The sequence below is a fragment of the Spermophilus citellus genome, assembly GCF_964194105.1.
Source record: "Spermophilus citellus genome assembly, chromosome: 5".
Classification (NCBI taxonomy): domain Eukaryota; kingdom Metazoa; phylum Chordata; class Mammalia; order Rodentia; family Sciuridae; genus Spermophilus; species Spermophilus citellus.
The window spans coordinates 172,297,692-172,313,705 of NC_138186.1; the positions used below are offsets into that span (position 1 = coordinate 172,297,692).

The 16,014-nt window shown below is 56.0% G+C and overlaps 1 protein-coding gene across 2 annotated transcripts in view; it reads right to left on the bottom strand.

Annotated features, from left to right (window-relative positions):
- Positions 1-16,014, bottom strand: part of RPS6KA2 (ribosomal protein S6 kinase A2) — a gene marked incomplete at its 5' end in the record, with an annotated part of 317,911 nt that overhangs the window by 185,313 nt on the left and 116,584 nt on the right. The window lies entirely within an intron of this gene.

Here is a 16,014-nt window from a genome sequence, read left to right on the forward strand (position 1 = left end):
AGGCTGTGCCTGCCCTGGTGACTCCATGGTGTGCAGAACAGCAGTCCTCAGGCTGCCCCTGCCCTGGTGACTCCATGGTGTGTGGAACAGCAGTCCTCAGGCTGTGCCTGCCGTAGTGTGTCCATGTGTGTAGAACAATAGTCCTCAGGCTGTCCCTGCCCTGGTGACTCCATGGTGTGTAGAACAGTAGCTCTCAGGCTGTGCCTGCCCTGGTGACTCCATGGTGTGTGGATCAGCAGTCCTCAGGCTGTGTCTGCCCTGGTGACTCCATGGTGTGTGGAACAGCTCTCCTCAAGCTGTGCCTGCCCTAGTGACTCCATGGTGTGGAGTACAGCAGTCCTCAGGCTGTGCCTGCCCTGGTGACTCCATGGTGTGCAGAACAGCAGTTCTCAGGCTGTACCTGCCCTGAGTGACTCCATGGTGTGTAGAACAGCAGTCCTCAGGCTGCGCCTGCCCTGGTGACTCCATGGTGTGTAGGACAGCAGTCCTCAGGCTGTGCCTGCCCTGGTGACTCCATGGTGTGTAGAACAGCAGTCCTCAGGCTGTGCCTGCCCTGAGTGACTCCATGGTGTGTAGGACAGCAGTCCTCAGGCTGCACCTGCCCTGGTGACTCCATGGTGTGTAGAACAGCAGTCCTCAGGCTGTGCCTGCCCTAGTGACTCCATGGTGTGTAGAACAGCAGTCCTCAGGCTGTGCCTGCCCTAGTGACTCCATGGTGTGTAGAACAGCCTCCTCAGGTTGTGCCTACCCTAGTGACTCCATGGTGTATAGAACAGCAGTCCTCAGGCTGTGCCTGCCCTAGTGACTCCATGGTGTGTAGAACAGCAGTCCTCAGGCTGTCCCTGCCCTGAGTGACTCCATGGTGTGTAGGACAGCAGTCCTCAGGCTGTGCCTGCCCTAGTGACTCCATGGTGTGTAGAACAGCAGTCCTCAGGCTGCTCCTGCCCTAGTGACTCCATGGTGTATAGAACAGCAGTCCTCAGGCTGTGCCTGTCCTAGTGACTCCATGGTGTGTAGAACAGCAGTCCTCAGACTGTGCCTGCCCTAGTGACTCCATGGTGTATAGAACAGCAGTCCTCAGGCTGTGCCTGTCCTAGTGACTCCATGGTGTGTAGAACAGCAGTCCTCAGGCTGTGCCTGCCCTAGTGACTCCATGGTGTGTAGAACAGCAGTCCTCAGGCTGTGCCTGCCCTAGTGACTCCATGGTGTGTAGAACAGCAGTCCTCAGGCTGCTCCTGCCCTAGTGACTCCATGGTGTATAGAACAGCAGTCCTCAGGCTGTGCCTGCCCTAGTGACTCCATGGTGTATAGAACAGCAGTCCTCAGGCTGTGCCTGCCCTAGTGACTCCATGGTGTGTAGAACAGCAGTCCTCAGGCTGTGCCTGCCCTAGTGACTCCATGGTGTGTAGAACAGCAGTCCTCAGGCTGCTCCTGCCCTAGTGACTCCATGGTGTATAGAACAGCAGTCCTCAGGCTGTGCCTGTCCTAGTGACTCCATGGTGTGTAGAACAGCAGTCCTCAGGCTGCTCCTGCCCTAGTGACTCCATGGTGTATAGAACAGCAGTCCTCAGGCTGTGCCTGTCCTAGTGACTCCATGGTGTGTAGAACAGCAGTCCTCAGGCTGTGCCTGCCCTGGTGTCTCCATGGTGTGTAGGACAGCAGTCCTCAGGCTGTGCCTACCCTAGTGACTCCATGGTGTATAGAACAACAGTCCTCAGGCTGTGCCTGCCCTGAGTGACTCCATGGTGTGTAGAACAGCAGTCCTCAGGCTGCGCCTGCCCTGGTGACTCCATGGTGTGTAGGACAGCAGTCCTCAGGCTGTGCCTGCCCTGGTGACTCCATGGTGTGTAGAACAGCAGTCCTCAGGCTGTGCCTGCCCTGAGTGACTCCATGGTGTGTAGAACAGCAGTCCTCAGGCTGCACCTGCCCTGGTGACTCCATGGTGTGTAGAACAGCAGTCCTCAGGCTGTGCCTGCCCTAGTGACTCCATGGTGTGTAGAACAGCAGTTTTCAGGCTGTACCTGCCCTGAGTGACTCCATGGTGTGTAGAACAGCAGTCCTCAGGTTGTGCCTACCCTAGTGACTCCAAGGTGTGTAGAACAGCAGTCCTCAGGCTGTGCCTGCCCTAGTGACTCCATGGTGTGTGGAACAGCAGTTCTCAGGCTGTGCCTGCCCTGGTGACTCCATGGTGTGTAGAACAGCAGTCCTCAGGCTGTGCCTGCCCTAGTGACTCCATGGTGTGTAGAACAGCAGTCCTCAGGTTGTGCCTACCCTAGTGACTCCATGGTGTGTAGAACAGCAGTCCTCGGGCTGTACCTGCCCTGAGTGACTCCATGGTGTGGAGAACAGCAGTCCTCAGGCTGTGTCTGCCCTGAGTGACTCCATGGTGTGTGGAACACCAGTCCTCAGGCTGTGCCTGCCCTGAGTGACTCCATGGTGTGTAGAACAGCAGTCCTCAGGCTGTGCCTGCCCTAGTGACTCCATGTTGTGTAGAACAGCAGTCCTCAGGCTGTGCCTGCCCTGGTGACTCCATGGTGTATAGAACAGCAGTCCTCAGGCTGTACCTGCCCTGAGTGACTCCATGGTGTGTGGAACAGCAGTCCTCAGGCTGTGCCTGCCCTGAGTGACTCCATGGTGTGTGGAACAGCAGTCCTCAGGCTGTGCCTGCCCTGAGTGACTCCATGGTGTGTGGAACAGCAGTCCTCAGGCTGTGCCTGCCCTGGTGACTATGGTGTGTAGAACAGCAGTCCTCAGGCTGTGGCTGCCCTGGTGACTCCATGCTGTGTAGAACAGCAGTTCTCAGGCTGTGCCTACCCTAGTGACTCCATGGTGTGTAGAACAACACTCCTCAGGCTGTGCCTGCCCTGGTGACTCAATGGTGTGTAGCAAAGCCGTTCTCAGGCTGTTCCTGCCCTGGTGACTCCATGGTGTGTAGAACAGCAGTCCTCAGGCTGTGCCTGCCCTGAGTGACTCCATGGTGTTTAGAACAACAATCCTCAGGCTGTTCCTGCCCTGAGTGACTCCATGGTGTGTAGAACAGCAGTCCTCAGGCTGTGCCTGCCTCAGGGACTCCATGGTGTGTAAAACAGCAGTCCTCAGGCTGTTCCTGCCCTGAGTGACTCCATGGTGTGTAGAACAGCAGTCCTCAGGCTGTGCCTGCCTCAGGGACTCCATGGTGTGTAAAACAGCAGTCCTCAGGCTGTGCCTGCCCTGGTGACTCCATGGTGTGTAGAACAGCAGTCCTCAGGCTGTGTCTGCCCTAGTGACTCCATGGAGTGTAGGACAGCAGTCCTCAGGCTGTGCCTGTCCTGGTGACTCCATGGTGTGTAGAACAGCAGTCCTCAGGCTGTGCCTGCGTTAGTGACTCCATGGTGTGTAGAACTGCGGTCCTCAGGCTGTGCCTGCCCTGAACGACTCCATGGTGTGCAGAACAGCAGTCCTCAGGCTGTGCCTGCCCTGAGTGACTCCATGGTGTGTAGAACAGCAGTCCTCAGGCTGTGCCTGCCCTGGTGACTCCATGGTGTGTAGAACAGCAGTCCTCAGGCTGTGCCTGTCCTGAGTGACCCCATGGTGTGTAGAACAGCAGTCCTCAGGCTGTGCCTGCGTTAGTGACTCCATGGTGTGTAGAACTGCGGTCCTCAGGCTGTGCCTGCCCTGAACGACTCCATGGTGTGCAGAACAGCAGTCCTCAGGCTGTGCCTGCCGTGAGTGACTCCATGGTGTGCAGAACAGCAGCTCTGAGGCTGTTCCTGCCCTAGTGACTCCATGGAGTGTAGGACAGCAGTCCTCAGGCTGTGCCTGCCCTAGTGACTCCATGGTGTGTAGAACAGCAGTCCTCAGACTGTGCCTGCCCTGAGTGACTCCATGGTGTGTAGAACAGCAGTCCTCAGGCTGTGCCTGCCCTGAGTGACTCCATGGTGTGTGGAACAGCAGTCCTCAGGCTGTGCCTGCCCTGGTGACTCCATGGTGTGTAGAACAGCAGTCCTCAGGCTGTGCCTGCCCTAGTGACTCCATGGTGTGTAGGACAGCAGTCCTCAGGCTGTGCCTGTGTTAGTGACTCCATGGTGTGTAGAACTGCAGTCCTCAGACTGTGCCGGACCATGAGTCACTCCATGGTGTGTAGAACAGCAGTCCTCAGGCTGTGCCTGCCCTGAGTGACTCCATGGTGTGTAGAACAGCAGTCCTCAGGCTGTGCCTGCCCTAGTGACTCCATCGTGTTTTGAACAGCAGTCCTCAGGCTGTGCCTGCCCTGGTGACTCCATGGTGTGCCGAACAGCATTTTTCAGGCTGTGCCTGCCCTAGTGACTACATGGTGTACAGAACAGCAGTCCTCAGGCTGTGCCTGCCCTGAGTGACTCCATGGTGTGTAGGACAGCAGTCCTCAGGCTGTGCCTGCCCTGAGTGACTCCATGGTGTACAGAACAGCAGTCTTCAGGCTGCCCCTGCCCTGGTGACTCCATGGTGTGTAGGACAGCAGTCCTCAGGCTGTGCCTGCCCTGAGTGACTCCATGGTGTACAGAACAGCAGTCCTCAGTTGTGCCTGCCCTGAGTGACTCCATGGTGTGTGGAACAGCAGTCCTCAGGCTGTGCCTGCCTTGAGTGACTCCATGGTGTGTAGGACAGCAGTCCTCAGGCTGTGTCTGCCCTGGTGACTCCATGGTGTGTGGAACAGCTGTCCTCAAGCTGTGCCTGCCCTAGTGACTCCATGGTGTGGAGTACAGCAGTCCTCAGGCTGTGCCTGCCCTGGTGACTCCATGGTGTGCAGAACAGCAGTCCTCAGGCTGCCCCTGCCCTGGTGACTCCATGGTGTGTGGAACAGCAGTCCTCAGGCTGTGCCTGCCGTAGTGTGTCCATGTGTGTAGAACAATAGTCCTCAGGCTGTCCCTGCCCTGGTGACTCCATGGTGTGTAGAACAGTAGCTCTCAGGCTGTGCCTGCCCTGGTGACTCCATGGTGTGTGGATCAGCAGTCCTCAGGCTGCGCCTGCTCTAGTGACTCCATGGTGTGTAGGACAGCAGCTCTCCGGCTGCGCCTGCCCTAGGTGACTCCATGGTGATAAGAATGGCACTTCTCTGGCTGAGCCTGCCCTGAGTGACTCCAAGGTGTGTAGAACAATAGTTCTTCGGGTATGTATAGCCATGAGACATGTCCTCCATTTTATAAAGTAGAAGTGGCCCTGAGCTGCTCCGTTTTTAGTGTAAGTCCTAAGGCCGAATGACTTGGTAACTTTTCGGGGAAACAGACAACCACCAGATGTTGGACATACAGAACTTACTCAGTACGACTCCCAGCTGCACAGCACAATCATAAGACACACAAAGTGTTAAATTAATCCTGCTAATTAAAAATGATCACCTGTGCACTTAACAAACAGTCGGAAGCCCATGGATGCAGGGACACATCACCCCGTATCCGGGAAACCAGGCTTGCGGGCATATCAGACACATCAGACCACCCAATGGTGCAAGTCCTTGCCTGAGACACGTGAAGGAACCGCACGGAGAGCTGCAACAGCACACACCAGCCCACATCCTGCCAGGCCTTCTGAACATGCCCCAGGGTCTGCTGACAGGGAAGCAATCCCACCCTGTCTGCAGGGCTTCGCCTCAGCTCTGTCCCCTGTCGGACTCAGTGTACTTGCAAATCCCGCCTTGTGTCGCCCACCTGGAGCAAGTACTGCAGCATGAACAAGCTGCACATCTCTAGCCACTTCTCCAGCGCTGGTGACCCCATCTGACCGCCCACGGTGACTTCTGGCCTGTATCAGCTCTCAGCCTTCTGCCTCTGCAAACCCTGTCCACCTTCTTAGCCATCTGTGACCGACACGAGGCTGTGGAGCGTTGGAGGTATTGGTAACCACGACTGGAATGGAATAAAAGCCCTGTGGTGGCCAGGATCCCCATGTCAAGTGAACATGATTCCCAGTGAGTGGAGCCAAGAGAAGCCATCCAGTGGGTAAATTTGTCATTGGTCAAAACCCCTGACCCTGGAAGACACTGATTGTCCCATCCAGGTTCAGGCAGAGCCGGCCCCCAGAGTGCCCAGCCTTCCTCCCACGCCGGGAGCTCTGTCACTGTCCCTGATGGGCCACCGATCCTGCGGGCATGTGTGGGATGCTGCCAGGGTAGGTCTCAGAGGGCAGTGTGGTTCTCTGCCCCACATACCTGAAGAGGTGCTCAGTGTGGCCACCTGGAATGCAGAAGAGGGGACAGGGGCAGAGGGGACCCAGGAGGGGACAAGGGATAGTTAGGGCCAAAGAGGACAGGGAACTCATAGGGCCAAGAAGGACTGGGAGTCCACAGGACCCAGGAGGGGACGGAACCTGTAGGGCCCAGGAGGGGACAGGAAGCAAGGAGGGCCAAGGAGGGGAGAGGGAGCATCTAGGGCCAAAGAGGACAGGGAGCCCAAAGGGTCAAGGAGGACAGGGAGTCCATAGGGCCCAGGAGGGGACAGGGATCCTGTAAGGCCCAGGAGGAGACAGGGAGCAGGCAGGGCCAAGGAAAATAGGGAGTCCAGAGGACCCAGGAGGGGACAGGGAGCCTGTAGGGCCCAGGAGGGGACAGGGAGCCTGTAGGGACAAGGAGAGGACAGGGAGAAGGAGGCCTAGGAGGGGAGAGGGAGCGAGTGAAACCACGGGGCTGGCTGAGGAGGAGGTCACTGTGGGAGTTTCATCATGGACATGACCTAGAGCTAAATGACCTTGAACTAAAAGCAAGGTCAGGAACATCTCTGACATCACTAAAGAGACATTTTATATCTAAATAGGATTCAAAATAAAAGGCCTCTTACGTGGTTACACCAGATGGAAAGAAGAAGGCAGAAGTGGAAGCCCGCAGCCGAGCTGGACACCAGCCCATAGGCCAGCTGGAGCCAGGGACCAGAGTGCAGCAGGGCTCTACCTCACAGCAGCAGACCTCAGCCCAGGGAGGAATCGGGTGTGGCACAGTCACCGTTCATAGCCTCTGCGGGCAGTGAGGAGCCCGGGATTCTCTGTCCTGCCAGCCCCTGCTAGGATCGAGGACAAGCGTGTGCCTGTAGTCCAGAAAAACACTCACAAACACCAAGAAAAACTGTTAACACGTTTCGGTGGAGATTAAAGAATCAGCAGTTACCAGGAAGCACCTGCTGGCAGGTACGTGGGGGTTGAGGATGTTGTGGGAGAAAAGAAGTCCAGCACACAGCTCAGGGAAGATCAGGAAGCCGCAGAGAACAGCCGTCCAGCAGAGGAACGCCAGGCAACAGGGTGACCAAGCTCAGCAGCGGGAGACTCGCTCTCCTGGTGTCCTGGGTGTCCCTCTGAGCAGGAGCCAGGCAGGCAGGAGGCGGCTCCCTTTGGGCCCCGGGACTTCTCTTGTCTACGGTGGCATATCTTACTCGGGTTTCTACGTTCCCACCCTGAGTCTCACATTTTACTGCTGGCTCTACAGCAAGGCCACCATGCTCCTTTTCTGGGAGAGAGGCCACCTGAGCTGCACCATGCAGTCTTGTTGAACGTGGAACCTGAGATCGCCACGGTCCCCTTTCCCCCAGGGAAGCCTGTGCCCCTGCACATGGAGGGGGTGGATAATCCCTGCCTTTTTCAGACATTGCCCCTCGAAAGCCATCTTGGTCTGCCTCCACAGTGGTGGTGGCCCCCGCCCTCCCCAGTGCTGGCTTTAACCTGGACTGGTGTGGGTGTGGAGCAGCGCTGCTGCAGACCCAGGTGGGCACCGGTGCCCCTTCCCAGAGCTGCCATCTCCTTCCCACGGCCTCCCCCAGCTGGCTGCACACCTACAGGACAGCTCCCGGCACTGCAGTGCCCACGCCCTGGGACACACGTGAGCGCTGACAAAGGGCTCCTCCTCCACCTCCTGCATTCCCGGCCTCCAGCCTCCACAGGCACACACCTTCAGGGCCGGGAGCAGGCTGCAGATCTGGAGTTCTCTGTGCTGAGGAGACACACCACCCCACAGTGCTCCTTCAGCAGCAGTTGTGAAGAGGAGGAGCCCAGAGACCAGGCTGTAGGAGACTGCGCTGCCTGAGCACCCCATGAGTACTCTGGGGGATGTGACTGAGGCCCTGACCCTGGGTGGGGGGTCTCTGGGCCCTCGAGCAACTCCAGAGTGTCTGGCCAGAGCTGACGGTGCCAGCTGCTGTCTGGCTGGGAGACAGTCCCCAGGGCTAAGCAGCAGCAGGGTTTGCAAACCCTGGACTCAGCTGACTCAACGAGCCATGCTCCAGGCCCTTGCCATCTGCTGCTGAGCCGGCTTCAGTTGGCCAGGCAGACCTAACGTGCTTGTGCTGAGAGTGACCATGAGATTAACACAGAGTCAAGCCTCAGTCCTTGGTCCTCGGTGAAGGCTCCAAAGGCCCCGCCTCAAAGATAGCCAAGGCCACGCAAGACCTGCACCCTGGGGAGAGGGTTCCGGCAGAACTCTTGGTGTCTCTCTGACCAGTGCTCTCAGACCCCAGAGACTGAAAACAGGAAAAGTGGGATCCTCCCACCAGAGACCTCTGTAGTTATCCACGTTGGCAAATAAGTTACTGTCAAATAAGAAAGCCACATAACGTGTCCAGGGAGTAACAGGAAGGCTTCTCTTTGAAGGAGTCTCTGACCTTGGGTACAGAGGAGTTTTGGACATGGCAGGGGGCACTAGGCAGCGTCCACTGCCTGGCCACAGACAGCCCAAGCCAGGAGGATGGGAGGCCCTAGCTGGGAAATAGCTGCATTTTCTCATGGATGGTGATAATTAGCAGGACTGCCCATCAGGGCAGGGGGGAGGGTCCTCGTGGGGGTGGGTCTGTCTGAAGAGGGCAGGACAGACAGCCCAGCAGGCAGGAGAGCCATCAGAGCAGTGACTGATGTGTTTGGACAGAGGGGGTGAGGAGAGGATTTGGGAATGAGGAAACATGGAATAGGAAATCTAGGAGCGCACTCAGAAGCTACTTATGGAAATAAGAACTCCTACTTCAAAGACGTGGGATGTGAGCCAGAAACAGGCCTGGTGAGTACAAAGAAAATGCTTGAAACCCGTCTTTCTACAAAATACCTCACACCCTCAGGGATGCTCAGAAAGTGAGGTGCCGAGAGCACTGTGGAGAGGGGCTGGGCTTCCCTGGCCTCTTCCTGTGCCCTGCTGGGCCCTCTGCATGCCCCCTGGCACCAGAGAAGTGTGGTGTGGCCTGTGGGCGCCAGCTTTTGTTTGAAAGAAAACAGCACGGAAGAGGAAGAGGGGTCTCCCAGCCCCCAGCCCCACCCCTTGCTCCCCCGTCCTTCCCCAGCTGCCCTTTCATCCTGATTGAGCCTCCCTCTCGGCCTCACCTGCCTCCATTAGTCAGCAGCCCTGCCCATGTCCCCCAGGCAATAAATAGGGCCCTGAAGGGACAGAAGGTGGGGGGGGGGAGCCTCTGCACCCCCTTCCCCAGGGCAGGCTGCTGGGTGCCTCCCCCAGGAGGGGCTGGCCCACCAGAGGCACGGAGACCTAGAGAGGGCTCCTGTCCTTTCAGCCGTGACGCATGTCTTCTTTGCGGGTCTGCCTCTGAGGACTCCTCCAGGCTTTCCTAATCTGACTTCTTTTCCTGTTTGGTTTTAGGGTCAGATTTGAACTCCAGGGGTGCTTTCTCCTTCCCCATTGTCCCAGGTCCCCGGCAGCCTATTGGCCTGAGGGCTGACCCCACAGTTCCCTCTGGGCTGTTAGGTCTCCCCTTTCTGGGCTCCACCTGCTGCTCCGAGGTCACCAGGTCGTCAGGAGGTCGTCACGAGGTCACGTGACTACAGGTCAGGAGCTGGCATTGTAGTGACAGAGCAATCAGCCAGCCCTGCTCAGGGAGTTTACCTGCTCTCAGGGGAGAGGTCCAGGGCTCCAGGCCCAGGCTCCAGCACAGACTCTGAAGTTTAGAAACAGCCCTGCTGTGCTCTCCCGAAGCTGGCGGAGAATCTGAGCATGGAACCCACTCTTGCCACTGTGCTCCTTCAGGGGCCTCGTCACCCAGCACGTCCCTCTGTCATTGGAGGCATCCACAGGAGGATCTCACCTCAGCCCACATAGAACTTCAACCCAGGCCACTCTGTCCCGGGTGCACGCCTAGTCCCCGTGTCCTAGCCTGAGGCCCCTGTGGGGTGGGGCCCAGAGCCTTCTGGGTGCCCTGCTGAGCTCCCTGGTCACTTGCTTCCTATCTTCAGCGCTCACGGGTGTGGGGGTGGGTGTTGCTCTGAGAGTCTGCATCCTGCCTTGGCCAGATGCAAACTGCTTTTGGTTGACACCCGTGTGTTCCTTGGATGCCAAACACGGTTCCCTGTGCGGCAAAGGTCGAGAGTTATGAACTCAAGTGTTTCCCTTGTGCTCTTCCAGTCTTGGAAATCAACCAGGGAGATGGGAAGCGCCGTCCAGCACTCGGGAGACTTTCGCTGTGGCTCTGCAGGAAGCCTGGGCTTCCACACTGCTTAGCTCACCAGGGGAACTCCTGTCACCCACATACTGGGCTCCTGTGGCCTGGGTGGATTCCACGTGGCCATGGCTAGTCACAGCCAGAGCACGAGGGTGGCAGGCCCCAGTGGAGGTTGGCCAGTCCTGAGAGGTGGGCAGTCAACATGTGATGCCTCCCAGAGGACCAGAAGGACCTGGTTTTCCACCAGGAGGCAGAGCCACTTGGTACAGGTATTCCCAACTTAGGGAGCTAGATCTTGGGTGACCTCCATCAGTCGAAATCACGGGAAGCTGCCGATACACTGACTGCACCTCACCTGCTCTCAACGCAGCTCACTGTGGGGTGATCGTCAGCTACCTGGGAGCCGCAGCTGCTGAGCTCAGCATCACAGGAGGGTTGGACCACTGATTTCCAACCCCAAAGAGACTCATATTCAGAATTCAAAGAACAGTTTCTACTGAACACCGACTGCTTTTGCACCACCACAATGTAGTGCAGATAGTCCTGGACTTAGCATCCACAGGAAAGAGTAGGCTGAAACACAGCAAGTCGGCCTGCCTGAACCGAGAAACTAGAGCATGTGGTCACGGGAACATGGAGGAGAAGACCCCTCCGTGGAGCGCTCCCGATCATCTTAGGCCTGATGACCAGCCTGGATGGGTGTTAATGCTGTTGTTTTTACCCTGAAAATGAGGAGGGAGGTTGTTTCTGGATTGCCCCAAAATTAAATTTTAAATTAAATTCTTAAAATTATAGTATGGCTAGGACTTGCCTCAAAATCTGGGGCTGTGGGGATGGGCATGGGGGCAGGAGGAGGCAGAGGAAATAGCATAATAGAACAAGACTGGCTTAGCCAAGGGCTTTTGAAGTCATGCACCTGAAGCAGATCTAAGGTGGCTACTAAACCCTCTTCTTCTGATTATGCTTACAGTTCCTATAAGACTCAGTTATTTTAAAACAAGAATCTAACCACTCAAGAAGTAAGTGTGGTTGTAGATCATTGGTGGAGACTGACCATTTAAATATTTCTGATATTAAAATCCTTCCGAGGACACAAGTCACTTTGTGTGTGTGTGTGTGTGTGTGTGTGTGTGTGTGTGAGTGTGTGTGTGTGTGTGTGTTGTGGTGCTGGGGATTGAACCCAGGGCCTGAGCATGCAAGGCAAGCACCCTACCAACTGAGCTATACCCTCAGTCCATGACTCACTTTTAAAGTTGGTGCCAAGATGTGGCTCTGACTCTGGGCAAACAAAGCAGCTTCCCATGTAGGTGCGGGGACCATGCTCACACCAGCCGCACAGCTGTGCAAGGGGCACAGCAAGGCCCTGCAGTGTGTCCCCCTTCCTGCCACCAGCTGGGCCACCTCCTGGCCCGTGTCCCTCCCCTTCCAGCCCTGGCTCTACTCCAGGAGCTCCAAGTCCTCTGCTGCTCAGAGCCTGCTCTGTCTTTACTTTCAGAACACCTTTTATGCCTGTGGATGTGCCTCCCCATCCCTCTATGGAACCAGGTCCTTATACAGCTGACCCTTCCAGACGCCCGCAAGTCACGGGCCACAGGAACCGTCTCCCCATCCAGCCACACGCCCTTCTCCACTTGTGGCTTTTTTTTTTTACTTAAGTGCAAAATAAATTTTAAAAACTTAGGTTTCTGCCTTTGATTCTTATTTATCTCAGATAAGAAATCCCTGGACAGGACATGCCTCTCCTGACAGGTAAGGACATTCACGCAGGCCTTACAGTTTACAGCGTGTAGCCAGGGAGGTAGAAATGAGTGTGGTTCACACCTGAGGAGGGGGCAGGCGGGAGGGGGATGGAGCCTCAGAGAGGCCAGCTGACCTTCACTAGGCTGTCAGCAAGAGGCCGATGGGGGCACAGAATCTGGTCTTCTGGCTCTAAATCCTCTTACCTTCCACTGCACGTCATCCCCAGCATGCTCTAGGTCAGTGGGGCCAAGCACCACAACAGACATCTGCTGACCATGGATGAATTTCTGAAGTTTGGAAGAAGAGTTCAAAGCTCTAGAAACTGCACTTATTTAGATGTCTATTCCCCAAATGAATTTATTATTTATTAGAGTAAAATGGTGTTAATCATAGTTATTTGTAGATGAAGCCCCATTGTTTACAATACACATTAATCCTGGAGGATTGACTTCACATTAAAAACCCGGTTGGCCAATTACCCAGCGCTAGTGAGTAACAAAATGGTGGTCTGGAGGCTGAAGCTGCTGACGATGCCCACCTAGCGGACGGCCTGACACACAGGACTTCGCCCTGTGCCAGGCTCCTTCTGACTGCACATGACCCTCCTGGTTCTTGGGAGAGAGGCACAGCTCTCGTTCCATCTCACAGACAGGGACACTGAGGTGTGAGAGGCCAAGTGGACACAAGTGTGCAGCTGGCCTCCTGAGCAGGGCTGTGTGTTCCGCTCACCTTGGCATCTGCTGTGCCCTAACTAACGTGTGATTCCTGTCACTGCAGCCCTGCCCCAAATCCTCTCCCGATGGAGGACCTGAGGTCCAGAGATCCCAGCTGAGTTTGCTGGGGTGACAGGCTGTTCTGGGAGGAGAACTTAGGGTTCATTTGTCACAATTGGGGAGAGAAGGGTGGGGACCAAAAGGGCAGGAGGGGATGGGCCAGCAGCAGCAGGGGTCCCGGTATACTAGGAGCCCAGGACCTGTGCCAGCATCCCCAATGACAGGCAGAAGAGAGTGCACACCTGCACACACACACCTGCACACACATTCACATGCATATATAGACATGCACATGTGCACACACACCCTGAGGCCCAGGAAGTCATGGCCACAAGAAACCCAGAGTAAAGAGCCACCTGGGATTCAGAGGGCTGCCCAGAGCTGGAGCTGGAGATAGGCAAAGCCACAGGACTCAGCAGGGACGAGTGTGGGCCCACAGTTCTGTACCTGCTGCTGCACATGAGGCCAGCCCCAGGTGCATGGGACGCTGCATGTGCTGTGCTCCAGCTGCCTCTTAGGACCAGCCCCGCAGAGCCTCACACCCTGGGCAGGGTGCTGCCAACCAGCGTGGGTGCAGAGCCTGCCTGCCTCTTCCTCTGCCTGCCTGCCCCTGCTCAGGGAAGCACGCTTGTGCAGGCTGGTTTGCAGCCCTGGTGCCCACACAAGAGCATGTGACAGCACATCTCCATCGGTGACGGCACAACCTGCGTCTTGATCTTGGGGTGACGGCTGAGTCTGCCAGACACATTCACAGTCAGCTGCTGCCCAGGCTGAGGACACCCTTGGAGGAAAAATGGTCTCTATACCTGAGGGCCAGGAACCACATCTATTTCTGAAAAACACAGCTGCCTGGTATAGGAGGGGGCCACTTGCTCTGGCTGAATTCTAACCCTCGTGGTTTCTTCTAAGTGACCTACATTTCCTGAGACGGGTGTCTGCTGAGGTACCCTTCCCTGCAGACAAGGTCAGGATGCAGGGCTAACCGGTTCTGCTGAATGAAATTATACTTGACCTTTTCTCCCATGACATCTCTAAATAGCTGCTGTGAAAACAACCACTGCTGTCTGGCCAGATGGACGTCCACCCAAGGTGACCCTGCTGTGTGCCCCTCACTCCTGACGTGGTGGTCCACGTCTAAGCACATGAGGGTACTATCCTGGAACCATCATTCCCAGGGAAAGCTTTCTTTCCTGATGCCCTGTGCCTGTCTTTCCTCGTCCAGCAGAACAGGCCTGTTCCCGTCCCTGAAACAGAACTTGTGTCTGAACTGATGTGGAAGCTCAGCTGGGCACCTGGGATGGAGAATGTCCATCAGGGTCCTCCTGAAACTTCCTGGGAGTGACCTCTGTTGGAGGACCCCAGACTGCACCTGCATGGATGTGTGCGTGTGTGGTATCTCCCGATCAGAGACAGGTAGAGCTTTAAAAATGCCCATGGTGCACACGCAGTGTTTACTTGAATGGATCTCTAAATAAGAATAGCAAGAGAAGAGCGGTGTTGAAATTTTCATGCCAATTTCTAAAATTCCCAGGACAGCTCACAGACTCAGTTGCTTCCAGCATGCAGGGCTTAGATTTTCCTGCAGATGGACATCACACCCTCGAAGCAGGCACCCCAACACGGCAGGTGCAATAGCCTAGTGCAAACCCCCAAGCAATGGGCTCCTCCTCCTGTGGCTGTTCACACACAGGCCTCCCCTGGAAAAGTGCCAGATGGTCCTGTCCAGAATAAGGGAGCAACCGACTACAACTTTCCATTCCTGGACTGCTGGGTCCCCAGCACAGAGCATGCTAGCCCGCGAGCCGGCACAGAAGTGTGATAGGCCAGCAGCGAGGGCAGGCCGCATCTCTGTCCAACATCTGTCTGAATCCCACACTCCCATGACTGCAGCTGCAGGAATTGTGCCTCAAAGGCCACAGACATCTTCCCACTGTGCCTGAGATTCTTGAGAGTGGTTGTCGGCTAAAGAAGACCCACCGCGGTCTTGAGCATTCTCGGACACGCGGGCTCAGCTTCTCCAGCTCTGGCCTCCCCTCTGCAGATGAGGAACACGGTCACTCTGGGGTGGGGGATGCACTTCACTCTGAAGCTCAGCTGCCTGCAGCACCCTAGCTTTACCACCACCTGAGGGACCAAGCAAGTCACCCATCAGGAAAGCCTGCTTCCTGGGCACAAAGTGGACATAACTGCCTACACCAGCAACTTTCTCAGCTCTAATGGCCACTGGTTGAATATTAGCACCATGTGATTGGGTTGGAGTCGGAGATCTGTCCTCATCTTTTCAGGGAAGTCACTGATTGTACTTGCCATGGACAGATGTCTCTGGAGCTCATTATGGTCACACACATCTTAATGACACAGCTTAATAAGAACATTAAAAAAAACTTTAAATAACTGGTGAATCTAGTCCCAAACTGAATGCATCATCTGTGGTGACCAATAGCACACAGTTGGTGCCACATGTTCTTGAGGATTTTCAAAGGCAACAGTGAAACAGAAGCCTCTATTTTTTTCTAGAAGACCAAGGTATTGCCAGCTCATTCCGGGGGCCGGGCCTCTCTGAGGCTGCTCCCTCCTCCTGGGCAACTCTGACGGCCTGGAAATGAACAGGTCCGGCCTTCCTGGGGGCCGTCAGGCACTGTCTGAGCTCCTGGGCTCCTCTCTCCCTCTGTTGTCCCTACCCAGCCCTTCTTCCCTCTTCCCCTTGTGACCCACCTGCTCTACGAACGTCCCATTTCCTGGTTCCATCTCTGCCCAAGCTGATCCAGGGTGAAGATCACCAGAAGAGCATCCCAGCCCAACCAACCTCTGTCTTCTGCAGTGTCACATGTGTCTGGCGCCCCCTCCCCGTGGCCCCCGCCTGGCCTTTCTCCCACAAGGTGCTCTTCCTGACTGCACCTGCTGTGCCCCACGTCTCTGGGCTCTGCGGTACTTGCTGACTAGTACCCCTTACTAACAGTATCCCATGACCGTCACAAGCCACCAGGTGCGTATCATTTTCTGAGGACCTTATCCCAGCATCTTATCATCAGAAGATTGGGAGCTCGGTGGGTTTGAGGCAAAGGCAAGTTATAAGAGTGCCAAGCATTTTGCAGACATCCCTGCAGTTAACCTATTTCTCCATGTTACATGCA